This window comes from Bombina bombina, chromosome 3, assembly GCF_027579735.1.
Source record: "Bombina bombina isolate aBomBom1 chromosome 3, aBomBom1.pri, whole genome shotgun sequence".
In the NCBI taxonomy this organism is placed as follows: domain Eukaryota; kingdom Metazoa; phylum Chordata; class Amphibia; order Anura; family Bombinatoridae; genus Bombina; species Bombina bombina.
This window is the reverse complement of record NC_069501.1, coordinates 1,039,491,301-1,039,518,073: the sequence shown is the minus strand read 5'-3', so window position 1 is coordinate 1,039,518,073 and position 26,773 is coordinate 1,039,491,301. Positions and strand designations below refer to the sequence as shown.

Here is a 26,773-nt window from a genome sequence, read left to right as displayed (position 1 = left end):
TTCAAGCTTAGATGTTGCCGGTGTTGAAGCCCTTATCTCGTGAACTTTGTATGCCTCCAGGCTAGTGAAGCATGATCTCTGCAGCGCTATCCAATATAGCAAGCTAGCCCTCCCAACTATGTCCATGCTATGGAGCGCATCTGGAGGTCTTTTCGGGATTAAAGTTGTTCCTTCACCATAATAGCTCTCTGCCTTCCCGCCTGCTCCCATCTCAAATACATCTGACTCCAGCGTTGAGGCATTGTCTCCCAGCTCCTGAATCACGATTTGTGCTAGCAAACCTGTAACCTTGATCGTTGCTTCCACAGCAAGTGTCTGCAAGGCCGGAGCAACTCCCCTTGATTTGCGCTCCGGTCTGACCATCCGTTCCGATTCAGAATCGACATCCACCCGCAGTAGGGCACAAAGCTGTTGCTCCTTCAGGCTCCGTGGCTCACAATCTTCAGCGCTATTCACTGACTTCTTCTCCAGTCTCACTCGATGCTCGCTAGTGAAGCACGGAGGGGAAGTATACACACATGCACAGGGAAACAAGAGGGGAGTACTTATAAGGTGGTAAGTTGAATCTGTGTCTGAGGACAGGTGTATGCCCGAAAATGTTCATGCAGCTTATGCAGTAAAGTATTTGTTGACTGAAATACCGGAGAGTGCCTTTCTTTGTGAAAAATTATATTTATATATATACTGTATATATATATATATATATATATATATATATATAGTTATATATTAACATTTGTATGAGTGTATGAATACATGTCTATATACAGTATGTCTCTATATGTTTATACATGAGTTTATAGGTGTAAGAATGTATTTGCACAAACACACACACATATATATATATATATATATATATATATATATATATATGTATATATATATATATATATATATATATATGCACACAAATATGAACACATATATACACATATTTATACAATGTTGAACCCTTCCCAGTCAAATACCATGAAGCATGCAATACAATATTTATTCATTTTTAATGTTTTAATGTGATTTGAAAACTGCTCTACAGGGAGTGCAGAATTATTAGGCAAGTTGTATTTTTGAGGATTAATTTTATTATTGAACAACAACCATGTTCTCAATGAACCCAAAAAACTCATTAATATCAAAGCTAAATAGTTTTGGAAGTAGTTTTTAGTTTGGTTTTAGTTATAGCTATTTTAGGGGGATATCTGTGTGTGAAGGTGACTATTACTGTGCATAATTATTAGGCAACTTAACAAAAAACAAATATATACCCATTTCAATTATTTATTTTTACCAGTGAAACCAATATAACATCTCAACATTCTCAAATATACATTTCTGACATTCAAAAACAAAACAAAAACAAATCAGTGACCAATATAGCCACCTTTCTTTGCAAGGACACTCAAAAGCCTGCCATCCATGGATTCTGTCAGTGTTTTGATCTGTTCACCATCAACATTGTGTGCAGCAGCAACCACAGCCTCCCAGACACTGTTCAGAGAGGTGTACTGTTTTCCCTCCTTGTAAATCTCACATTTGATGATGGACCACAGGTTCTCAATGGGGTTCAGATAAGGTGAACAAGGAGGCCTTGTCATTAGATTTTCTTCTTTTATACCCTTTCTTGCCAGCCACGCTGTGGAGTACTTGGACGCGTGTGATGGAGCATTGTCCTGCATGAAAATCATGTTTTTCTTGAAGGATGCAGACTTCTTCCTGTACCACTGCTTGAAGAAGGTGTCTTCCAGAAACTGGCAGTAGGACTGGGAGTTGAGCTTGACTCCATCCTCAACCCGAAAAGGCCCCACAAGCTCATCTTTGATGATACGAGCCCAAATCAGTACTCCACCTCCACCTTGCTGGCGTCTGAGTCGGACTGGAGCTCTCTGCCCTTTACCAATCCAGCCACTGGCCCATCCATCTGGCCCATCAAGACTCACTCTCATTTCATCAGTCCATAAAACCTTAGAAAAATCAGTCTTGAGATATTTCTTGGCCCAGTCTTGATGTTTCAGCTTGTGTGTCTTGTTCAGTGGTGGTCGTCTTTCAGCCTTTCTTACCTTGGCCATGTCTCTGAGTATTGCACACCTTGTGCTTTTGGGCACTCCAGTGATGTTGCAGCTCTGAAATATGGCCAAACTGGTGGCAAGTGGCATCTTGGCAGCTGCATGCTTGACTTTTCTCAGTTCATGGGCAGTTATTTTGCGCCTTGGTTTTTCCACACGCTTCTTGCGACCCTGTTGACTATTTTGAATGAAACGCTTGATTGTTCGATGATCACGCTTCAGAAGCTTTGCAATTTTAAGAGTGCTGCATCCCTCTGCAAGATATCTCACTATTTTTTACTTTTCTGAGCCTGTCAAGTCCTTCTTTTGACCCATTTTGCCAAAGGAAAGGAAGTTGCCTAATAATTATGCACACCTGATATAGGGTGTTGATGTCATTAGACCACACCCCTTCTCATTACAGAGATGCACATCACCTAATATGCTTAATTGGTAGTAGGCTTTCGAGCCTATACAGCTTGGAGTAAGACAACATGCATAAAGAGGAAGATGTGGTCAAAATACTCATTTGCCTAATAATTCTGCACTACCTGTAGACCAACTGCTCTAAAGCCTAAAGGTTCATTAGGAATTCTTTACATTCCAATGTTCTTCACTTAGAATTTTTATTTTAATATATTTATATAAAAATTTATATATATATATATATATATATATATATATATACACCCTGTTCCAAATTATTATGCCAATGATATCTTTCTCATTTACCTAAATAATTGATGTAAACAACAGTCAGCATAATTCTTATGTTATCAACTATTAAGAGTACAATTCAAATTTTATCTAACAAACCTCCTAATGATAACAGTATTTTTTTTCAAAATAAAAAACTTACAATGCACTGTTCCAAATTATTACGCACAGTAAGTTTCAAAACACTTTATAGGTTGTAAAGAACTGAAAATTGTCATTTGTCGTGTTTGCAGCATATTTACTGAAATCAAAAGCTATTTCAATCAAACTTGGAACAACATTTTAACTTTTAAACATTTTAACAGGTCACGTTACGTTTTAACATAGGCCCCTTATTTGATAGCAGCGTCATAAGTCTTGCATCCATTGAACTTGTGAGTTTTTGGACAGTTTCTGCTTGAATTTGTTTGCAAGATGTCAGAATAGCCTCCCAGAGCTGCTGCTTGGATGTAAACTGCCTCCCACCCTCATAGATCTTTTGCTTGAGGATGCTCCAAAGGTTCTCAATAGGATGGAGGTCAGGGGAAGATGGAGGCCACACCATGACTTTCTCTCCTTTTATCCCCATAGCAGCATGAGATGGTGCATTGTCATGCATGAAGATGATTTTATTACGAAAGCATAGTTCTTCCTTCTGTACCAGGGAAGGAAGTGGTCAGTCAGGAACTCCACATACTTTGCAGAGATCATCTTTACACCTTCAGGGACCCTAAAGGGGCCGACCAGCTTTCTTCCCATGATTCCGGCCCAAAACATGACTCCACCACCGCCTTGCTGACTTTGCAGCCTGTTGGAACAGGGTGACTGTCCACCAACCATCCACTACTCCATCAATCTGAACCATCCAGGGTTGAACAGCACTCATCAGTGAACAGGACTGTTTGAAAATTAGTCTTCATGTATTTTTCTGCCCAATCCAGCCATTTCTGCTTGTGAGCATTGGTTAGTGGTGGCCGAATGGAAGGTTTATGCACAGTTGCAAGACTCTGGAGGACTCTACACCTTGATGTCCGTGGGACTCCAGAGGCACCAGCAGCTTCAAATATCTGTTTGCTGCTATGTAATGATATTTTAGAAGCTGCTCTCTTGATCTGATGCATGGATCCGGCAGAAATATTCCTCAATGTGCCTTTATCTGCACAAACCCCTCTGTGCTCTGAATTAGCCACAAATCTCTTAATAGTGCGATGATCACGCTTAAGTTTTCGTGAAATATCTAATGTTTTCATACCTCATCCAAGGCATTGAACTATTTTACTCTTTTCAACAGCAGAGAGATCCTTTTTCTTCCCCATATTGCTTGAAAATGGTGCTCTGCTTAATAATGTGAAACACCCTCCTTTAGTAGTTTTTCCTTTAATTAGGCTCACCTGGCAATCAAATTATCACAGGTGTCCGAGATTGAGGCACAATGCCATCCGTGAATTAAACTGAAAAAAAATTAATATTTAATCTTTGTGACACTGAAATAGAATTTGCATAATAATTATATATATATATATATATATATATATTTATATATATATATATATATATATATATATTTATATATATTCATACAGATATATAGATATTTAAAAAATACATACATACATATTTGTTTTCTTTCATGTAATTGGCAATAGTCCATGAGCTAGTGACGTATGTGATATACAATCCTACCAGGAGGGGAAAAGTTTCCCAAACCTCAAAATGCCTATAAATACACCCCTCACCACACCCACAATTCAGTTTTACAAACTTTGCCTCCTATGGAGGTGGTGAAGTAAGTTTGTGCTAAGATTTCTACGTTGACATGCGCTTCTCAGCATTTTGAAGCCCGATTCCTCTCAGAGTACAGCGAATGTCAGAGGGACGTGGAGAGTATTACCTATTGAATGCAATGATTTTCCTAATGGGGGTCTTTTTTATAGGTTCTCTGTTATCGGTCGTAGAGATTCATCTCCTACCTCCCTTTTCAGATCGACGATATACTCTCATATACCATTACCTCTACTGATAACTGTTTCAGTACTGGTTTGGCTATCTGCTATATGTGGATGGGTATCTTTTGGTAAGTATGTTTTTATTTATTAAGACACCTCAGCTATGGTTTGGCACTTTATGCATTTATATAAAGTTCTAAATATATGTATTGTACTTATATTTGCCATGAGTCAGGTTCATGTATTTCCTTTTGCAGATTGTCAGTTTCATATTTGGGGAAAGTTAATATTAAGAAATATTTTTCTTACCTGGGGTTTAGTCTTTTTTTAAATTGACAACATTGTTTCGAATTGCGGGCTGACTTAGGTTCGCGGGTGCGCCAAATGCTACACTTTATTGCATCATTCTTGGCGCGAGAATTTTTTGGCACGAAAGGCACGTCCGTTGATGCAAGTTTGTCATTTCCGGCGGCGTAATTGACGCAGAGGTTTCACACAGGGTTGCGTCGTTAGTGACGCGAGTGTGTCATTTCCGGACATTTATTATTTATTGCCCCATTGCTTTTGCCTCTTGCCTTTTTCTATGTCAGAGGGCTATGCTATTTGCATTTTTTCCCATTCCTGAAACTGTCATATAAGGAAATTTATAATTTTGCTTTATATGTTGTTTTTTCTTTTACATTTTGCAAGATGTCTCAATCTGATCCTGCCTCAGAAGTATCTGTTGGAACTTTGCTGCCTGACATCGGTTCTACCAAAGCTAAGTACATTTATTGTAAAATTGTGGAGATTATATATCCTAATGTCATTAGTTGTCATGATAAACTTTTACATGCAGATAGTGTGTCCATCAGTAATAGTACATTGCCGGTTGCAGTTCCTTCCACTTCTAATGTACATGATATACCTATGAATTTTAAAAAAATTGTTACTGATTCTATTCAGAAGGCTTTGTCTGCATTTCCACCTTCTAATAAGCGTAAGAGGTCTTTTAAAACTTCTCATAAAGTTGATGAAATTTGAAATGACCGACCACATAATGAATTATCCCCCTCTGTTGAGGATCTATCTGATTCAGAAGATCCTTCCTCAGAGATTGACACTGACAAATCTACTTATTTATTTAAAATGGAGTATATGCGTTCTTTGTTAAAATAAGTGTTAATTACTTTGGATATTAAGGAAGCTAGTCCTCTTGATATTAAAACCAGTAAACGTTTAAATTCTGTTTTTAAACCTCCTGTGGTTACTCCAGAGGTTTTTCCTATCCCTGGTGCTATTTCTGATATGATTTCTAAGGAATGGAATAAGCCGGGTATTCCTTTTAATCCTTCTGCAAGGTTTAAAAAATTGTATCCTTTACCAGCAATTTCAATAAAGTTTTGGGAAAAGATCCCTAAAGTTGATGGGGCTATTTCTACTCTTGCTAAACGAACCACTATTCCTATGGAAGATAGTACTTCCTTTAAAGATCCTTTAGATAGGAAGCTTGAATCTTATCTAAGGAAAGCCTATTTATATTCATGTTATCTTCTTAGGCCTGCAATTTCTTTGGCTGATGTTGCAGCTGCTTCAACTTTTTGGTTGGAGAATTTACGCAACAAGAATTGGATTCTGACTTATATAGCATTGTTCGTTTACTGCAACATGCTAATCATTTTATTTGTGATGCTATTTTTGATATTATCAAAATTGATGTTAGATCCATGTCTTTAGCTATTTTAGCTAGTAGAGCTTTGTGGCTTAAATCTTGGAATGCTGATATAACATCTAAGTCTAGATTACTATCTCTTTCTTTCCAAGGTAATAATTTATTTGGTTCTCAGTTGGATTCTATTATTTCAACTGTTACTGGGGGGAAGGTTTTTTTTTTGCCTCAGGATAAAAAACCTAATGGTAAATCTAAGGCTTCTAATAGTTTTTGTTCCTTTCATCAAAATAAGGAACAAAAACCTAATCCTTCCCCCAAGGAATCTGTTTCCAATTGGAAGCCTTCCTCAAATTGGAATAAATCCAAGCCTTTTAAGAAACCAAAGTCAGCTACTAAGTCTGCATGAAGATGCGGCCCTCATTCCAGCTCAGCTGGTAGGGGGCAGATTAAGGTTTTTCAAGGATGTTTGGGCAAATTCTGTCCAAAATCAATGGATTCAGAGCATTGTCTCTCAGGGGTACCGAATAGGATTCAGAGTAAGACCTCCTGTGAGAAGATTTTTTCTCTCACGCATCCCAGTGAATCCAGTAAAAGCCCAGGCTTTCCTGGAGTGTGTTTCAGACCTGGAGGTTTCAGGGGTAATCATGCCGGTTCCTTTTCAGGAACAAGGTCTGGGATTTTATTCAAATCTATTCATTGTCCCAAAGAAAGAAAATTCATTCAGACCAGTTCTGCATCTGAAAATTTTGAATCGTTATGTAAGAGTACCAACTTTTAAGATGGTGACTATAAGGACTATTCTGCCTTTTGTTCAGCAAGGACATTATATGTCTACAATAGACTTGCAGGATGCTTACCTTCATATTCATCCAGAACATTATTAGTTCCTGAGATTCTCTTTTCTAGAACAAGCATTACCAATGTGTTGCTCTTCCATTTGGCCTAGCAACAGCTCCAAGAATCTTTTCAAAGGTTCTGGGTGCCCTACTCTCTGTAATCAGAGAACAGGGTATTGCGGTGTTTCCTTATTTAGGCAATATATTGGTACTAGCTCAGTGTTTACATTCTGCAGAATATCACACGAATCAACTAGTGTTGTTTCTTCGAAAACATGGTTGAATGATCAATTTACCAAAAAGTTTTTTGATTCCTCAGAAAAGGGTCACCTTTTTAGGTTTCCAGATAGATTCAGTGTCCATGACTCTGTCTCTAACAGACAAGAGACATTTGAAATTGGTTGCAGCATGTCGGCACCTTCAGTCTCAGTCATTCCCTTCAGTGGCTATGTGCATGGAAGTTTTAGGCCTCATGACTACAGCATCGGACGCGATTCCATTTGCTCGTTTTCACATGAGACCTCTCCAGCTTTGCACACTGAATCAATGGTGCCGGGATTATATGAAGATATCACAATTATTATCCTTAAATCCCAATGTTCGACACTCTCTGACGTGGTGGTTAAATTACCAGTGTTTAGTTCAAGGGGCCTCTTTTGTTCGGCCAACCTGGACTGTGATCACAACAGATGCAAGTCTTTCAGGTTGGGGAGCTGTCTGGGGATCTCTAACAGCACATGGGGTGTGGAAACCTCAAGAGGCGAGATTACCTATCCATATTTTAGAACTCTGTGCATGTCTCAGAGCTCTTCAGTTTTGGCCTCTGTTGAAGAGAGAACCGTTCATTTGTTTTCAGACAGACAATATCACAACGGTGGCATATGTCAATCATCAAGGTGGGACCCACAGTCCCCAAGCTATGAAAGAAGTATCTTGGATACTTGTTTTGGCAGAATCCAGCTCCTGTCTAATTTCTGCAGTTCATATCCCAGGTGTAGACAATTGGGAGGCGGATTATCTCAGCCGTCAGACTTTACATCCAGGGGAGTGGTCTCTCCATCCGGATGTGTTTTCTCAGATGTGGGGTCTTCCAGAAATAGATCTGATGGCTTCTAATCTAAACAAGAAACTTCCCAGATACCTGTCCAGGTCCAGGGATTCTCAGGCGGAAGCAGTAGATGCACTGACACTTCCTTGGTGTTATCAACCTGCTTAAATCTTCCTGCCTCTAGTTCTTATTTCAAGAGTGATCTCCAAGATCATCATGGAACAATCATTTGTGTTGCTGGTGGCTCCAGCATGGCCCCACAGGTTTTGGTATGCGGATCTTGTTCGGATGTCCAGTTGCCAACCATGGCCACTTCCGTTAAGGCCGGACCTACTGTCTCAAGGTCCATTTTTCCATCAGGATCTCAAATCATTAAATTTGAAGGTATGGAAATTGAACGCTTAGTACTAAGTCATAGAGGTTTCTCTGACTAAGTAATTAATACTATGTTACAAGCTCGTAAATCTGTCTCTAGGAAGATTTATTATCGAGTTTAGAAGACTTACATTTCATGGTGTTCTCATAAATTCTCTTGGCATTCTTTTAGAATTCCTAGAATTTTACAGTTTCTCCAGGATGGTTTGGATAAGGGTTTGTCTGCAAGTTCCTTGAAGGGACAAATCTCTGCTCTTTCTGTTTTATTTCACAGAAAGATTGCTAATCTTCCTGATATTCACTGTTTTGTACAGGTTTTAGTTCATATTAAGCCTGTCATTAAATCAATTTCTCCTCCTTTGAGTCTTAATTTGGTTTTGAAGGCGTTACAGACTCCTCCTTTTGAGCCTATGCATTCTTTGGATATTAAACTACTTTCTTGGAAAGTGTTGTTCCTTTTGGCTATCTCTTCTGCTAGATGAGTTTCTGAGCTATCTGCTCTTTCCTGTGAATTTCCTTTTCTGATTTTTCCTCAGGATAAGGCGGTTTTGCAGACTTCATTTGAATTTTTACCTAAGGTTGTGAATTCTAACAACATTAGTATAAAAATTGTTGTCCCTTCCTTGTGTCCTAATCCTAAGAATTCTTTGGAAAGATCCTTACATTCTTTGGATGTGGTGAGAGCTTTGAAATATTATGTTGAAGCTACTAAAGATTTCAGGAAGACTTCTAGTCTATTTGTTATATTTTCTGGTCCTAGGAAAGGTCAGAAGGCCTCTGCTATTTCATTGGCCTCTTGGTTAAAGCTTTTGATTCATCAAGTTTATTTGGAGTTGGGTCAAGCCCCGCCTCAGAGAATTACAGCTCATTCTACTAGATCAGTCTCCACTTCGTGGGCTTTTAAGAATGAAGCTTCAGTTGATCAGATTTGCAAAGAAGCGACTTGGTCCTCTTTGCATACATTTACTAAATTCTACCGTTTTGATGTATTTGCTTCTTCTGAAGCATTTTTTGGTAGAAAAGTTCTTCAGGCAGCTGTTTCAGTTTGATTCTTCTGCTGATGTTTTAAGTTTTTCTTTTCTTCATGAGAATAACTTATATTTTGGGTTGTGGATTATTTTTTTCAGCATTTGACTGTTTTTATCCCTCCCTCTCTAGTGACTCTTGCGTGGAGTTCCACATCTTGGGTATTGATATCCCATACGTCACTAGCGTGCCATCTGTAATCTGGCCCATGGTGGAGTCATTTTATAGTTTTTTTTTTCCCCATGTGCAAACTAATGCTACATTTGTTGACTTTTTTTAATGGATGCACAGTAATATGTTATCGATTTCACAAATTTATTTACGTTTGGTGACGCAGCTTCCAAATATCATCCAATATAAAATATGGATATATAAAAAAAAGTTATTAACTTTACTGCATCTGTAATAATATGGATTCTGAAGAATAATAAATACTAATATCAATGAAATGACTGCTTGGATAATTGTAAATAAAGTGTTTCGGGGGAATAAAAAAAAAAATAATCAGTGATTATTTTCTGAAGTTTTATCTGGTTACTCTTTTCTCCCTGAACTCCCTTTAGTTCTATTGACTGAAACAATAAAAAAAAAAAACATTCTATATGTTTGCACTGATGTTAAAATTATCAGATTATATCAATGTTTTCTTGTTTTCCTGTGGTTACAAAGAAATGGATAAAAATAGGTTTCCTGAGTATCATCCAGGCAGGCCCTTGGGGCAATATTGACTTTTATGGTTGATTTCCCAAATAGTCATGAACAGAACAAATCAGATTTCTAAAACTTGTTATTATTTTATAACAGACTTTGTAAAGGTATTGTTTAATATTTTACACATTCTCAATAATATTAATAATAATAATAATAATATGTCACCTTTGACTGTTACTGTAAATTCATTTAAGAATGTTTAAGAATGGAAGTTTGGATATGCATCATAAAATGGAAACCTTGTCATCAAAGTAGCAGTTCACAACTCACGTCTTTGCTTCTTCATGGACACTTAACCAGGGCTCTCTGGATACTAATTTTCTGGAATCACTGTTGATGGGAGTTATGTCATAGGGATATTAACGTCACATATGAATCCAGAATAAATCACTGCATTGCAAAATACTATGGGGCCTATCTATCAAGCTCAGAAAGGAGCTTGAGGGCCCGTGTTTCTGGCAAGTCTTCAGACTCGCCAGAAACAGCAGTTATGAAGCAGCGGTCACAAAGACCGCGGCTCCATAACCTGTCCGCCTGCTCTGAGCAGGCGGACAGACATCACCGGATATCAACCCGATCGAGTACGATCGGGTTGATTGACACCCCCTACTGGCGGCCGATTGTCCGTGAGTCTGCAGGGGGAGGGGTTGCACCAGCAGCTCTTGTGAGCTGCTGGTGCAATGCTGAATACGGAGAGCGTATTGCTCTCCGTATTCAGCGAGATCTGGCGGACCTGATCCGCACTATTGGATCAGGTCCGCCAGACTATGATAAATAGAGGCCTATAGATGCTTTGAAAGCAGTGGGTAAATTGCAATTCAAAGGTTTTAATTTAATCTTCTAGCCAATAAATAACAAACATATCTGGCAAAATTATTTCTTTGTGCATAAAAATGTTTATCTGGAAATGCATTATGATTTTAATGTCCCTTTAATTCAAAAATAATTTATTGAATACCCTGTAGTTTGAAAACTAATGTTTATCGTCCCCTCAGGTGATGCGGAATATGGGTGCAGGGTCTGTCTGCATACAACTATTATTCATAATCCAGATGTGGCAAAGGGGATATAACCTGGTGCATCCTAGGTCAAGAGCTGTAACTAAGTACACCTTTGGTGCACTAAGTCACAGTTGTTTTTTTTATAGTTCACAGGGAATACTCCTATATTGTCCCCAAAAGGTCAGTGGCATAATTTTAGTCTGCTATTGCTTACACAATTTTTCATAGGGCAATAGCCTTTTGAAGAAAGTTGATGTAGATTTTGATAAGGAGACTGAACCACATTATGGGTATAATGACATCTAAGGGGGCAGCCAAGTTTGAAATAAATTCATTAATGTTCTCTTCCATGGTATGTGGTTATATATCACACTGAAGGTACTAATTTTATATCAATGATATGTGAAATAATGTCCTGTACCATGCACTGCTTACATGTGTATAAAATCTCACCTAAATGTATCCATGTTGTGGGATCTCTTTAAAAACTCATTACGAAAGGGTATAAATGCATAGTACGTGTTCACAAAATGATGTTTGCTCAACAAGTAGTTTCAAAGTTAAAAATGTTTAATAAAAAAAAATAAAAAAAATTAATATACTCAACTTCAAGTACACTTCCTATATTAGTTTGCATGTGTTAGCTGTACATTGTTGGTGAAAAAGAATTCACAGTTTAATAAATACTTGTGCAAAACATTTAATACAAAATACCAACTATTACAATAAGTTTTAAAGGTACAGGGACCTATTTATGAAAGGCCTGCCGGACATGATCCGACATTGCAGATTATGTCCGACTGACCTCGCTGAATGCGGAGAGCAATACGCTCTCCGCATTCAGCATTGCACCAGCAGCTCTTGTGAACTGCTGGTGCAACGCCACCCCCTGCAGATTTGCGGCCAATGTTATTGTTTAAAAAGATAGATAACGCCTTTACTACCCATTCTCCAGCTTTGTTAGATTAATATACTTTATAACATTTAAACCTCTAAATTTCTGCTTGTTTCAAAGGCTCTATTCACAGCCTCTTAATAACATGCTTTTGAATTTGCTTTTCACAACAGGAGACTGATAGTTCATGTGCGTCATATAGATAACATTGTGTTCACACCCGGGAAGTTATTTAAGAGTTAGCACAACACAGTACTAAATGCAACTCAATAGATTTCAAATAGTCACAGTCATGTGATCAGGGGGCATGTCAGAAGATGCTTAGATACAATGTAATCACAGGTAAGGTGAGAAGTATCCTAAAATATAAAAAGGCCAAGTGTGTTTGTCCGAAGCTGTCATGCACAGCAGAGACTATGAGAGGACAAACACACCTGGCCTTCAACAAACTGATCTGGCACCTGATCCGTGAAGGGGATGAGGCTGACCGGCCATAAAGGGGGCAGGGCTGGCCGGACATGATGGGGTTCAGGGCCGGGATGTGACATGGGGCAGGGCTGGGCATGATGAGGGTGGACGGGCGTGGTGAGGTCGGGCGGGAGCGTGCGTCTGCCATGAGAGAGAGAGAGCGCACAAGAGGGGGGATATAGAGCAAAAAAGGGGTGAGATAGAGCAAAAGAGAGGGGTGAGAGAGAGAGCAAAAGAGAGGGGTGAGAGAGCAATAGAGAGGGGTGTGAGAGAGCAAAAGAGAGGGGTGAGAGAGAGCAAAAGAGAGGGGGGAGAGAGAGCAAAACAGAGGGGGAGAGAGAACAAAAGAGAGGGGGGAGAGAGAGCAAAAGAGAGGGGAGAGAGCAAAAGAGAGGGGAGAGAGAGCAAAAGAGGGGGAGAGAGAGAGAGAGCAAAAGAGAGGGTGAGAGAGAGAGCACACAAGAGGGGTGAGATAGAGCAAAAGAGAGGGGTGAGAGAGAGAAAAAGAGAGGGGTGAGAGAGCAATAGAGAGGGGTCTGAGAGAGCAAAAGAGAGGGGTGAGAGAGAGCAAAAGAGAGGGGAAGAGAGAGCAAAACAGAGGGGGTGAGATAGAAAAAGATGGGGGAGAGAGAGCAAAAGAGAGGTGGGAGAGAGAGCAAAAGAGGGGGAGAGAGAGCAAAAGAGAGGGGAGAGAGAGCAAAAGAGGAGGGAGAGAGAGCAAAAGAGAGGAGAGAGAGCAAATGGGGGGGGGGGAGAGAGAGAGAGCAAAAAAGAGAGGAGAGAGCAAAAGAGAGAGGGAAAGAGAGCAAAATAGAGGGGGGAGAGAGAGAAAAAGAGAGGAGAGAGAGAGCAAAAGAGGGGGGGAGATAGAGCAAAAGAGAGGGGAGAGAGAGAGCAAAAGAGAGGGGAGAGAGAGAGCAAAAGAGAGGGGGAGAGAGCAAAAGAGAGGGTGAGAGATAGAGAGAGAGCAAAAGAGAGGGTGAGAGAGAGAGCGCAAAAGAGAGGGAAGAGTGCAAAAGAGAGGGGGAGAGAAAGAGAGCGCAAAAGAGAGGGGGAGAGAGACCAAAAGAGAAGAGGAAGAGAGAGCAAAAAAGAGGGGGAGAGAGAGAGAGCAAAAGAGATGGGAAGAGCGCAAAAGAGAAGGGGAGAGAGAGAGAGAGCAAAAGAGAGGGGATAGAGAGAGAGAGCAAAAGAGAGGGGGGAGAGAGAGCAAAAGAGAGGGAGGAGAGAGAAAGCAAAAGAGAGGTGGGAGAGAGAGAGCGGGGGGAGAGAGAGAGCAAAAGAGAGGTGAGAGAAAGATTGCAAAATAGGGGGGGAGAGAGAGAGCAAGAGAGGGGAGATAGAGCAAAAGAGATGGGGGAGAGAGAGAGAGAGCAAGAGAGGGGAGAGAGAGCAAAAGAGAAGGTGGAGAGAGAAAAATAGAGGGGGAGAGAGAGCAAAAGAGAGGCGGGAGAGAGAGAGCAAAAGAGAGGGGTAGAGAGAGAGCAAAAGAGAGGGGAAGAGAGAGCAAAACAGAGGTGGGAGAGAGCAAAAGAGGGGGGAGAGAGAGCAAAAGAGAGGGGAGAGAGAGCAAAAGAGAGGGGAGAGAGAGCAAAAGAGGGGGGAGAGAGAGCAAAAGAGAGGAGGGAGAGAATGCAAACAAGGGGGGGAGAGAGAGAGCAAGCAAAAGAGAGAGGAGAGAGAGAGCAAAAGAGAGGGGTAGAGAGAGCAAAACAGAGGGGGAGAGAGAGCAAAACAGAGGTTGGAGAGAGCAAAAGAGGGGGGAGAGAGAGCAAAAGAGAGGGGAGAGAGAGCAAAAGAGAGGGGAGAGAGAGCAAAAGAGGGGGGAGAGAGAGCAAAAGAGAGGAGGGAGAGAATGCAAACAAGGGGGGGAGAGAGAGAGCAAGCAAAAGAGAGAGGAGACAGAGCAAAAGAGAGAGGGGAGAGAGAGCAAAATAGAGGGGAGAGAGAGAGAGCAAAAGAGAGGGGGGAGAGAGCAAAAGAGAGGGGAGAGAGAGCAAAAGAGAGGGTGATAGATAGAGAGAGCAAAAGAGAGGGTGAGAGAGAGAGCACACAAGAGGGGTGAGATAGAGCAAAAGAGAGGGGTGAGAGAGAGAAAAAGAGAGGGGTGAGAGAGAGCAATAGAGAGGGGTCTGAGAGAGCAAAAGAGAGGGGTGTGAGAGAGCAAAAGAGAGGGGGAAGAGAGAGCAAAACAGAGGGGGTGAGATAGAAAAAGATGGGGGAGAGAGAGCAAAAGAGAGGTGGGAGAGAGAGCAAAAGAGGAGGGAGAGATAGCAAAAGAGAGGGGAGAGAGAGCCAAAGAGGAGGGAGAGAGCAAAAGAGAGGAGAGAGAGCAAACGAGGGGGGGGGGAGAGAGAGAGCAAAAAAGAGAGGAGAGAGCAAAAGAGAGAGGGGAAAGAGAGCAAAATAGAGGGGAGAGAGAGAAAAAGAGAGGAGAGAGAGAGAGCAAAAGAGGGGGGAGATAGAGCAAAAGAGAGGGGAGAGAGAGAGCAAAAGAGAGGGGGAGAGAGCAAAAGAGAGGGTGAGAGATAGAGAGAGAGCAAAAGAGAGGGTGAGAGAGAGCACAAAAGAGAGGGAAGAGTGCAAAAGAGAGGGTGAGAGAGAGAGCACAAAAGAGAAGGAAGAGTGCAAAAGAGAGGGGGAGAGAGAGAGAGCAAAATAGAGGGGGAGAGAGACCAAAAGAGAAGAGGAAGAGAGAGCAAAAAAGAGGGGGAGAGAGAGAGAGCAAAAGAGATGGGGAGAGAGCAAAATAAAAGGGGAGAAAGAGAGCAAAAGAGAGGGGGGGAGAGAGAGAGAGAGAGAGAGAGAGAGCAAAAGAGAGAGGGGAGAGAGAGCAAAAGAGAGGGAGGAGAGAGAGTGCAAAAGAGAGGGGTAGAGATAGAGCAAAAGAGAGGTGGGAGAGAGAAAGCAAAAGAGAGGTGGGAGAGAGAAAGCAAAAGAGAGGTGGGAGAAAGATTGCAAAATAGGGGGGGAAGAGAGAGAGCAAGAGAGGGGGAGATAGAGCAAAAGAGATGGGGGAGAGAGAGAGAGAGAGCAAGAGAGGGGAGAGAGAGCAAAAGAGAAGGTGAAGAGAGAAAAATAGAGGGGGGAGAGAGAGCAAAAGAGAGGCGGGAGAGAGAGAGCAAAAGAGAGGGGTAGAGAGAGAGCAAAAGAGAGGGGAAGAGAGAGATTAAAATGGAGGGTGGAGAGAGAGAGAGAAAGAGAGAGAGAGCAAAAGAGAGGGGAGAGAGAGAGAAAAAGAGAGGGGGGAGAGAGAGACCAAAAGAGAGGGGGGGAGAGAGAGCATAAAGAGAGAGGGAGAGGGAGAGCGCAGAAGAGGGGGAGAGAGCGCAAAAGAGAGGGGAGAGAGAGAGCAAAAGAGTAGACTTGTGCAGCTTCGAAAAATTCGGTTCGGATCGATTCGGAACGATTCAAATTTTGGTTCGGATCGATTCGAATTCAGAAGAAATCGAATGAATTCGTTTCGGATTCATTCAGATTCTTTCGGATTCGTGAAAAATTTGGTTCAAAACGATTTGATTCAGTTTGAATTGATTCGGAATTTCGGTAAGTGTTAAGTGGGATGTGCTGTGTATTACACTAGTATACTGTACAATTCTAGTGCAATACACGGCCATCCGAATCCATCCGAATCTACCGAATAAATTCAAATCGATTCTGATTTATTCGGTAGATTCGGCACTTCTGCAATTTGAAAATTCAAATCGATCCGAATCTCCGAATTTGACAAATTTGTCCGAATTTCGATTCGGACCGAATCGAATCGCACATGTCTACAAAAGAGAGGGGAGAGAGAGAGCAAAAGAGAGGGGGAGAGATAGAGCAAAAGAGAGGGGATAGAGAGAGAGCAAGGGGTGGGGCCGCTGTACTGCAACAAATGGCCCGTGTACATGGGCTTTAGGACTAGTATTAATATAACTGTGTTGGTTGTGCAAAACTGGGGAATGGGTAATAACTAATAAAGGGATTATCTATCTTTTAAAACAATAAAAATTAGTTTGTAGACTGTCCCTTTAAACAAAAATATATATTAACAATTTTGTGATTACATACAGTAGGGATTTTTCTGAATAGATTTTCTGAATTAAAAATAATTTTCAAATTATGTGTATTAACACATAGGGGTAGATTTATCAAGCAGTGAATGCTGCAATCTACTTTTGCAGGAAACAAGGATTAAGAAGCAGCAGTTGTAAGACCGCTGCTCCTTAACTCATCTGCCACCTCTGAGGTGGCAGACTGCAATCAGATGATTGACACCCCCTGCTAGCAGCCGATTGGCCGCAAATGTGCAGGGGCAAGAAATGCTTGTGCAATGATAAATACTGACAGCGTATGCTACAGTAAATCATGCCCGCCCGCAAGTTGATAAATCAATCCCTCAGTAACAACATGTTACTGATTAAGTTTTAAATGCTATGTCCATTCTCTTCCTCTCTTTTAGCAATATGGTAGAAATGTGATGCAGCACAAGTATTGGTTGCATTCCCTATGAAGGCTGCAAGTCAACTGGTAAACAAGTCCTTGGGTGATGCTCAAACATCCAAATGATGGCTTGCTGGATGAAAACATACACACATTCATTCATAGTTGACATCAGGATCTAGATCTAGAGTTGGAGAGATAGGGAAACAAACACACCTAGTTGTGTTCAAAGCATTATAAACCACAACACTTACATGTTTGTTAAGAACAATACTCATGTATCATACAGTGGAGAACACAAAGAGAAGAGCAAAATGCATAATTTAAGGACATAATATGCTAACCACTACTCACTAATGTGTCTTGCTGGTCATTACAGCTACTATGGCCTTTGCCTGATCTGCACCTACTACAGTGCTTTGCTGGCCATTGCTTGCTACTGTGTCCTACTGGCCATTAACTGCTGCTATAACCTGTGGACAATTACTCTCCAAATTCCCTGTCATCCATTGCTTTGACATTACCTACTATGGTGCTTTGTTGGTCATTATGTATTTATGTGTCCTGTTGGCAACTAATCCTTGTTTCCCCCCCCGGCCGTGAAATTTATGTAAAGGTAATGAATGCCCCGGGGGGGGAACAAGGATTAGTTGTTTTATGAATCGTCATCTGTCAATCAATTAGACAAGATGCGGGCGGGAGAGATGCGCTTATCGGCGGAGCTGTAAAAATTAGCAAAATAAATAAATCTAAAACATTTCATGACAAACTATAGCTCATTTTTAAAAGTCTATACAATGCCGTGAGGCACTCGGGGTAACTTTGCATTCACTTTAAGTGGTAAGCTAATTCATGTCTGATTTATGAGACAGAAAAACAACAAATAACATTAACTAGAATGCTGACTTACTCACCGCCAACCATTGTTGTGAAGGGAATCTTGAAGAATGAATAACCTTTAAAGGACCAGTCAACACATTTGATTTGCATAATCAACAAATGCAAGATAACAAGACAATGCAATAGCACTTAGTTTGAACTTCAAATGAGTAGTAGATTTTTTTATAACAAATTTCAATGTTATGTATATTTCCACTCCCCTTGTACCATGTGATAGCAATCAGCCAATCACAAATGCATATACGTATAGTCTGTGAATTCCTGCACATGCTCAGTAGGATCTGGTGACTCAAAAATTGTAAATATAAAAGACTGTGCACATTTTTTTTAATGGAAGTAAATTGGAAAGTTGTTTAAAATGACGTGCTGTATCTGAATCATGAAAATGTAATTTAACCAGAGTGTCCCTTTAAGAATCTAATGAAATTACAAATAAAGCAACTTAAAGGATGCCAAAAGTGTTAATCATGCTCAAGTACTATAAATAGATTATGTTAACAGTTTCCCATAGCTCTAACATGTAAAATATGTATTTATATACATGATAATGATGAGATATACAATAAGAATTTAAAGTTTTAAAAGTCACACCCACTTTATATCTATTTAAAAAAACAACTCTTTTGACTCTCCTCAGGGCCTTCTTGTTTCATTTTTCAGCAAGACACATGAGAGCATAATACTCTCCCTCTGCTTACACTGTACTTCTGCAATTTGAATGTTGTCTTTCACATTTTATTCTGACTGTAGTAATAAAGTTCTGTGAAAACCCATCACATGACAGCTGTGGTATTGTTTTTTTTATAATATAACTGCAAAATCAAGTTAAACACATGAAAAACTGATGAAAAACAAGGCTGTTACAGGCAGTTCTAGGGAATTTCACAAACCTTTACAGAAGTAAAGAAAGTCTGGCAAAAGTAAAAAATTGATGACTAATATGTTTAAAATCAAATTTCTCACCTAACTAATATATATCAGCTATAACCTTTGCGGTTGATAATTTAATATCATTTTTCAAAAGAAATGTTTTGAAATCATTTAAAACTTTAGTTTTGGGCTGATTACAATCTTGTCAATCATGTTTTTGCCTGTCTTTGGACTCCCAATACACTTGCGCGAGCGATAGTCTAAGGTCTGCTAGCATCTGCATGTTAGATATCGAGTCCGCTAAATCCTTTACATAATAGACTTCTATGGGGAAACACAGTAAATTCAAGACAAATATTGCTCAAGTGCATAGCCGATGGTGAGGTAAGCTGATGATGCGCAAGTAGTAGATTTCTTCATGTAGTTTTGTGTAGTACTATTTTAAGGAAACGTAAATACAAATATACACACGCACACACACACACACACGCACACACACACACACACACACACACACACACACACACATATATATATATATATATATATATATATATATATATATATATATACACATACAACTTTAATCCCCTCCTAGTCCTGTCCCTTGTCATATAACATGTAGATTTAAATCTGCCACAAAACCTTTTTTGGATCGCTAAATATCGCTTTCATGAAACACATATTAACACATAAATATATATGTAAATAAGCATATACATATATATTTACTGGGAACACACAGTTCCCCATACACCGCAGTGTAAAGGCACTTTTCACCCCACACACTCCAACTTTAGCCCCCAAAAACTACCTGGTGCAGTTATTTTATTAAAAAATAAAAATGCTACAATTTTTATTTTTTTTAAAAATACACACCACAGAATTTGGGGAGCTTTTGGAGCACATTATCATGGGGTCAGGGGTGCCCTCTTACCTGGTCGCCGGTGGTTAAGGCGAAGGGCGCCATCACAAGTTTCTCCTGCGGCTGTGATGGCACCTGGCAGTGCGGTGTGCGCGCATGTGCTCGTGTGCGCGGGGAGTGTTTTAGGTGCTTTCCATCAGCGATAAGGATCTCAGTTACACGCCTCTCTCTTTCCTACCTTCCCATTGGTTACTAGATATCTGATGCTTCATGTTGCCTTGGATACAGGGACATTTCTGGATCCTGTTAGGTTTAAATTCAAGTCTGAGCCCTGACTTGTTGCTGACTTATTCGGCCAGTTTATCTTCAAAACTACGCATTCGTATCTACTCCTGTTCCTGTTCCCTTTTCCTACTATTTGGATTTCCTGGTTTTGACCTTTGGCCTGACTCTCATTTATGATACATTCTGCCTGGAGTGACCCGTTTTATTTTGACAACGCCTTTTGGATCTTCCCTATCTGTACCTTATCTTGGATTTTTTTGCTATTTGCCATAGGGTTTCACTTCCTGCATACAGGGTAGCCCTGCTCCCTGACACATATTCCAGAGATCTGACCTCTGGTTAATTTTATAAGCCCTAATTGCTCCTGCGAGCTCGCAGTAGAAATAACCAGCCACATGTAATGGCTGATTATTTATCGTGCGCCCGCAAATGGGCAACTTTGCCCTTTTGCGGGCTTGCAATAAATTAGCGCTCCACTTGTAATCTAGCCCTTAGTGTGCACTAAAAAGGTTTTAGCCATGTTAAGATTGTTTTCTTTAAGTATTTAACAATCCACTTGCTACTGATTGTGTTCCACGTGTAATCTAGTTCTTAATACTTACTGGATAAATATATATCCATGTATACTCCACACATAGTTATGCATTCTAATAGGACTCATGTATGATAAGTGAGATCTTGTGGCTCTTTGAGTCTTGTAAAATGCAGTTGATTAAAACAATTTTATCCGCAGATGCAGGAGTGGTTTAAATTCCTGGTATCATAAAGGAAATGAGAAAGAACATCCCTTAACCTCTTTTACCCTTATCATTGTTATCACAGGTTAACAACAAAAACCTCCAGCAATATTCTAACTGAATTTCCAAGGACATGATAGTTAAGCTGAAAACAGTCATCCTGTCCCTTATACAGTTATATCTCATATATTTTGTATATCAGAATATTCATATAAACAAGAACACATGCTTTATTATTTGTTTAAAATAGCACAGCTTAAATTAAAGCAAGTTATGAACGAATCTTTTTTAAAATAAAAAAAATGTGTTTAAAAAAATGCTAGGAACTATAACTAACATTTCTTAAAATAGCATCCACCTGAACAGTTCAAAACTTTAGGTATTAATGTGGCTGATGCATGAGTATAACATATATTTATAACGTATATTATTGAAACCGATTAACAGGTTCATACACGTTTTTTTCTTTGAAATTTGTCCTCCTAAAAAGCCTTTTGTAGAAGAAAAGATCTCCAAAGACAACATATTAATTATGGACTTCCAGAAGGAAGACATGTCTTTAGGCTGACTCTAAGGATATGCAGTAAAATAGCGCTTAAATGGCACTGTCTTCTTTTGAACCTCTTTTAAATGATTATGACAGCAGTTTTTTTGTACATAATGTATTCTACCTGCATTAATGTGCTATTTACTAGTAAATCTGATTGCCATTCATCCAACAGATAGATAAAACATGTCAGAAAATTACAGATTGTACAATCTGAGACGGAAACCCATAGTCAAAAATCATATGGATGTCAATAACAGTCATAGATTACGACTGGCATGCTAACTGTTGTGCACAAGCGAAAAGGGCTATTTTGCAGCTCTTTGCACTTGTCAGAAGTAGCGCAGTATTAATAGTTAAAAGTAAACATGTTCACTTGAGCGCAACTGAATTTAATGCACGGCCAGATAGCGCAAACTCAAAGCTCTGGTTAACAAAAAAGTTGCACAAAACACACGCTGTAGCGTATCATGTCCGACAGACATCATTGAATGCCAACAGCATACACTGTCGGCATTTATTATTACACAAGCAGTTCATCAGAATGCCGCCCCCTACAGATTTGTGGCCAATCCGCCACTAGCAAGGGATGTCAATCAGCCCGATCGCATAGGATCGAGCGTATTGAAGACCGCAGCCTCAGAGCAGACGGACAAGTTATGGAGCAGCAGTCTTTAGACCGCTGCTTCATAACTGCTGTTTCCGGCGATCCTGAAGGAATCTACCCCAATAACTTCCCCAAAAAAACAGAGCATTTTTAGCATTTTTGCCATCACTACATTTAAACAGAAATAGAGCCTTTTTTATATATATATTTACCTATCAAAACTATAGATTCTTTTAAGTAGACAACCTAAAGTATTGATCTAGGCCCATTTTGGTATATTTTATGCCACCATTTCACCGCCAAATGTTATTTAAAAAAAAATGTTTTTAACTTTTTCACAAACGTTAGGTTTCTCACTGAAATGATTTACAAACAGCTTGTGCAATCATGGCACAAATGGTTATACAAGCTTCTCTGGGATCCCCTTTATTCAGAAATAGCAGACATATATGGCTTTGCCATTGCTTTTTGGTAATTAGAAGGCCACTAATTGCAGCTACGCACTTTAATTATTTGCAGCAGTGAAGGGGTTAATCAGGTAGTTTGTAAGGTTAATTTTAGCTTTAGTGTAGATATTACCCTCCACATGATACTTCCCACCCCTGATCCCTAACTGATCCCTCTTATATAGTTCTCTTGCCTCCCCCACCCCCCAATTGTCCCCCCCATCTTAAGTACTGGCAGATAGTCTGCCAGTATAAAAATATAAGGCATTTTTTTTTATAAACATTTTTTTTTTAAATATATGTTCTGCAGTGTAGGATCCCCCTTGACCCCAAACCTCCCTGATTGCCCCCCCAAACAGCTCTCTAAACATCCCCCCTCTACCTATTAGCTGCCATATTAGGTACTGGCAGCTGTCTGCTAGTAACTAGTTTGCTATAATTTTTATTTATTTTACAAAAAAAAACTTTTACCTGTAGTGTAGCTGCCCCCCTCATTACCATACCCCCCTCTCAGATCGCTTTCCCACCCTCTACCCAACTTTCCACTTTAGGAACCCCCTCTCCATGCTTCCCCCTCCTCCATCTCCCTCCTTCCCACTCACTGCCACGCTACACTTTTCTTTTTCCGTAGCATAGTGGTCCTGCCCCTCTCACTCAGCTCACGGCCACCTCCAGTGAAAAAACATTATATATATAGAAATATGTATTTATTAATAAATAGAACATATTCTTCTATGTGAAGAACATGGGAATGTGAAATATTCATATTTTCATGATGGGTGCAATCATATTTGTTCCATTGAAGATTATGGGGAATAGGTTAGTGCGGTTACGATATTCGGAGTTTTGTTTTTTGCATGCATTGGGTTGTGCTAATGAAAACTTTTTTCTTTCAACTTGTAATACGCACGCAATCCAACATGCGCAATAAGCCGATGTCTAGTGGGGTTAACACATGAGCAGGAGTGTAAACTGCCCCACAAGTTGCGGTCTGTGACAGTCTTTTCTGGTAGTATATCTGTTTTTTATTGCTACGTGATTCCTTCTGGAAGATATGCACTCTACATTCCTTGTAAATAGCCACATTCTACAGAAAATGTTTGTGGATAAGAGGCTGAAGGAGGCATCTTTGAGGGTTCACTGAGATTGTAGGAGGAAATCAGAGGTCTCTCATTAATTAGGTGCTACAAGCTTTTGATCTCTAACTTAGTATTTTTCCACCACTCCATTTTTTTCTTTTGTTTTCATTTCCTTTCCCTTCCTTCTCTTTTGTATCATTTACTTTCCTTCTAACACTCTCCTGATTTGGTGGATGGATGTTAAGATAGCTCTAATATATATTAAAACAATGGTACGTAAGTAGTAAATGCCAGTGTTAATTCATCCTGGAAAATTATTTCTTTTTATTTTTCTGTACTTATTTTTTTCTCTGTACGGTGACTTGTTTAAAACATAAAAAAATGTTTGTGACATGAAGCCTAATGATCAAAAACTTGCTGGTATGGTGAGAAATCATGCAAAATCTTTGTGGGCTTTTTCTTGAGCCTTCTATTGCTATGCATGTGCTTTTCTTCACATCCATAAATCTTCATAGCTAGATAAACAGCTCTCAAGGTCTTACTTTGAGGAATCTCCCTGTACTAACGAGACTGCTTAGATCATCTCTCCAGAGCGGAGAGCTTTACATCATTGGCTCATAGAGACAAGGGTGCAAGAAAATTCAACCAAATTGGGATGTTTTCCAAAAAAAAGTATTTTGCATTTCAAGGTCTTACTTTGATTAATCTCCCTGTACTAACGAGACTGCTTAGATCATCTCTCCAGAGCGGAGAGCTTTACATCATTGGCTCATAGAGACAAGGGTGCAAGAAAATTCAACCAAATTGGGATGTTTTCCAAAAAAAAAGTATTTTGCATTTCTCATTGAAAGTAACAGGAAGTGCAGTTACTTAAAGGGAATTGTGCTTGTCCCATTCTCTATAGAGAGGCCAAAAAAGCAAACTCTTTAATCTGAAAAATGTAAAAGATTTTGCTTTTTTGGCCTCCCTAGGGATCGTGGAGCAAAGTATTATTTTTGCTCGAAATGAAGAGGCATTTAACGTCCTTTTAAGTCCTGTCCCTAGACCTCTCAACTGTCCCTATCTGAGAATGACAGTCCCTAATTTCGAACTCTGTCCATCCAAGATAGCCAAATGTCCCTATTTGCAGAATTTGCCTTAGACCCACCCATAGAAAGCTAGACATGCCCATAAACCCATCTACTATCCACCTGTGACCCTACCCCTTTTCAACAACCTCCAACCCCAAAACTGCCATCTGAGATCAAGGTGATTTTATTTTTGATCTGTACAAAGTCACATCGTATATAGAAGATAACTAATACTAATTGGATTGATGTTGAAAGGGCCATAAAAGTAAAAAATGTTATATGTTCTAATTTGTTAGAGCATGTAATTTTAAGACTAGCGATCTTCCACTAATGTGTGTTTAATCCCCTAAAAGGGGTTAAACACAAAGAAGTAATGCTCAGGACCCATAGCACTGCTGGTCCCAAGTAGAAACTCCCAGTGATCCATTAATCAGCACTAGCCACACAACTCAGCTGTAAAACTAGAGAGGCTGATTGGATACGTGGAGGTTTCTGCTCGGAGCCAGCAGTTCTCTGCATGTCCTGAGCAGTACTTTTACTGTGTGTTTAACCCTTGCAAAGTAGTGCAGGTTTGCAAGTCTTAAAAGTACATGCTCTAACATGCATCCATTTAAAGTACATTCTTTTTCTGGTTTTACTGTAAAACAATCTCAATAACTTAAAGGTATCTCAAACAAAAATGTATGAGAAACACTGTAAAACTTTTCTTTAGAATTGATAGTCATAGCTGTAAATTAAAGTAACCTGCAAATCATTAAATACGGAAAGTGCTCATTAAAATTGTTTATAGTGAAAGGAAATGGAAGAATTTTCTTACTAAGTTAATTAATTTTATTAAAATAGAAGAATCTACTGATTATTTTAATGTATTTTCTACATAGTGTAAAGGAATTTAAAATGTGGATATTTTAATGAAGCAAAGAATATGTGAGAAAGACTGGAATGCCATGTGAGATTATCAGTGTTATATGGTTCACAACATTTTTTGAATTGCTCATTCTACATATTTGATGCCCTGACTGGGAATAGGCTGGGAATAGAAATTTTGATCCAGTGGTCTGACATAAAAAAAAAATCTTAAACAAGAATGTGTGAACTTGTATTACCCTTGGGCATAGTAAAGTGAATAAGCAATCAGTGAATAGATTGCAATCCAACAGGATCTGCATTGGTGTAGACATAAAATGTAAAACATTATTAATTTATAAAATATGATTTAAATAGTTCATATTTGTTGAATTGTTATCTCAATTGGAAGCCTTTATGAGATTGAATGGGTTCTCTATGTAGTGTGTAGGTATAGAATACATTATACAACACTGGGGTAGATTCACTAACAATCTCTCTATACCCTCCAACCTAACCAGTCTCTCCAGTTCTTATATTTTTTTAGTGAATACAATTACTAAAGCTCACATACATCTCCATCCTATATTGAATGGTCTCCAAAGAAAAAATAAGAATTAAAGACAATTTAAATGTTCCATGTACTAAGCTGTGGAGGCTGCTTTGGAGCCCTTTAGGTGCATGCTTGCTTATTAGCCTCTCCGCAACTTCAGAGATAAATCCCCCTAAACTTGTTAATTTGGGGTGATTGTCAGGCCCTGCTCTCACATGACCAACCCCTTGCGCAACAAACAGCATCCACTGCCTGCTAAATGCAAACATGGGCCTAAGTTGGGAACCTTGTCTGTCTGTCAGTTAGTAAATGGGTCCCAACGTGCTTTGATACTGGTAGTTAATCCTCCTCAGTGACTGTTTTAGAAAAACACCTGCTGGGTGCTTTACCTGATGCAAGAATAAAGTAATGAAGAATTTTTTCATTGCTTATATTCTGAATTATATTATGGGCACACCTGATCTATGAGTGGAATCAAGCAAACCAGTATTCTTGAACCATACAACATTTCCATGACATTTTCTCCTATGCAATGTTTTCCTACCTCTCTTTCTATACTTGTGTTCTACTGCCTACCTATTTTTCTTATAGTACATTAAAGAGACATTCTGATGCAAAAATTAACATGTAAAGGGGTTAAATACATAGACAAAGTCCCACTCAAGAGCCACAAGTATTGCAGTTCCTCAGTGGCACATGATTTGCTTCCCATGATCTTCTCCACTATACAGGGGTTGAGTGTATTAACAAAAGTGTTGGTAGCCATTGTAGGAAGGATCTTGGTAAATCTCTAGCTCAATTACATTGCAGTGAAAACTTAGTTTCTGTAGCCAACTATTGAATATTTA

General features: G+C 39.5%; 1 long non-coding RNA gene across 1 annotated transcript in view; it reads right to left on the bottom strand.

Annotated features, from left to right (window-relative positions):
• The window catches only part of LOC128652052 (uncharacterized), a 51,301-nt gene extending 33,131 nt beyond the window's left edge, over positions 1-18,170 (bottom strand). Inside the window, exon 1 of the long non-coding RNA XR_008401253.1 lies at positions 18,035-18,170. This is a non-coding gene — a long non-coding RNA (uncharacterized LOC128652052). The remainder of the gene's footprint in view (positions 1-18,034) is intronic.
• Positions 18,171-26,773: the final 8,603 nt, after the last annotated feature.